The 1,146-nt window shown below is 43.6% G+C and overlaps 1 protein-coding gene across 1 annotated transcript in view; it reads left to right on the top strand.

The window, feature by feature from the left end:
- LOC106876355 (peroxisomal targeting signal 1 receptor) overlaps nucleotides 1-1,146 on the top strand; it is a 113,562-nt gene that overhangs the window by 46,055 nt on the left and 66,361 nt on the right. The gene's annotated exons all lie outside the window — the stretch shown is intronic.

Here is a 1,146-nt window from a genome sequence, read left to right as displayed (position 1 = left end):
TACCACCACCACCACCACTACTACTACCACCACTACTACTACTACTACTTTTCTTTCATTCTTCTGAGTTCAAGTCCTGTCAGAAGTGGTTTTGCCTTTTTGTGGAACAAAATTTGTACCAGTCGGATTCTGACGTTGATATAATAATCGGTTGTGTCCTGATCCAACAGGCGCAGGCAAGGCAGAATGGCTCAGAAGTCCTATTCACAATCATGAGATCCTAGGTTCGATCTCACGGCATATAGCATCATGGGGCAAGTATCTTTTACCCCATGGTCAAGGATCTGGTGAATTTGAGTATCATTGTCGTACAAGCAGCGTCATTTGTTTCCAATCTTCTGTGAAAAATATGTCTGGCCGTGGAGAAAATATTACCTCGCTGGGAAAGGGGTAAGGGTTGGCGATAAAAAGAGCATCCGGTCGGAGAAAACCTGCCTCCAATATACGCCGTCCGACCCTGCCTGCATGATGATGATGATGATTGATGATGAAGAGGAGGAGTAGGTCGAGATGATGATGATGATACGGTGGTGGGGATGGTGCTAATGGTTGTGGTGATAGTGGTGATGATGATATATGACGCAAGAACATTGCAATTGGTGTGTGTGTGTTATACGGCTGAATGCTCAAGGCGTTAGTTATCTTGCCAAATCACTAGACTCTCGGTTTGACGATACCAGCCTTGCGAGTAAAATTGGATTGACTCTGGGCTTGATCAGTTTAGAAACCTGTCGGATACATTATGCTTGTAATTCAAAGATTACAGCCTTGTTGCAGGCTAACGCCATGCTGATTCTTCCAGAGAATTTTATGTTAAAAGTGCATGCGTTTATAGAATACCCCAGCTACTTAACATACTAACTTGATTACGAGCAGACTGTTCCACTTCTTTTTCTATTGGACTTTCCTCTGTTTCTGACGAAGAGCTTTGCTCGAAACGTTAAACCATGCATACATACATACGTACATACATACATACATACATATGCACGCAGTAGTGGCTATGTGGTAAGTAGCTTGCTTACCAACCACATGATTCCGGGTTCAGTCCCACTGCGTGGCACCTTGGGTAAATGTCTTCTACTATAGCTTCGGGTCGATCAAAGCCTTGTGAATGGATTTGGTAGACGGAAACTGAAAGAAGCT

The sequence above is a fragment of the Octopus bimaculoides genome, chromosome 25 (assembly GCF_001194135.2).
Source record: "Octopus bimaculoides isolate UCB-OBI-ISO-001 chromosome 25, ASM119413v2, whole genome shotgun sequence".
In the NCBI taxonomy this organism is placed as follows: Eukaryota; Metazoa; Mollusca; class Cephalopoda; order Octopoda; family Octopodidae; genus Octopus; species Octopus bimaculoides.
This window is presented reverse-complemented; position numbering and strand designations above follow the sequence as displayed.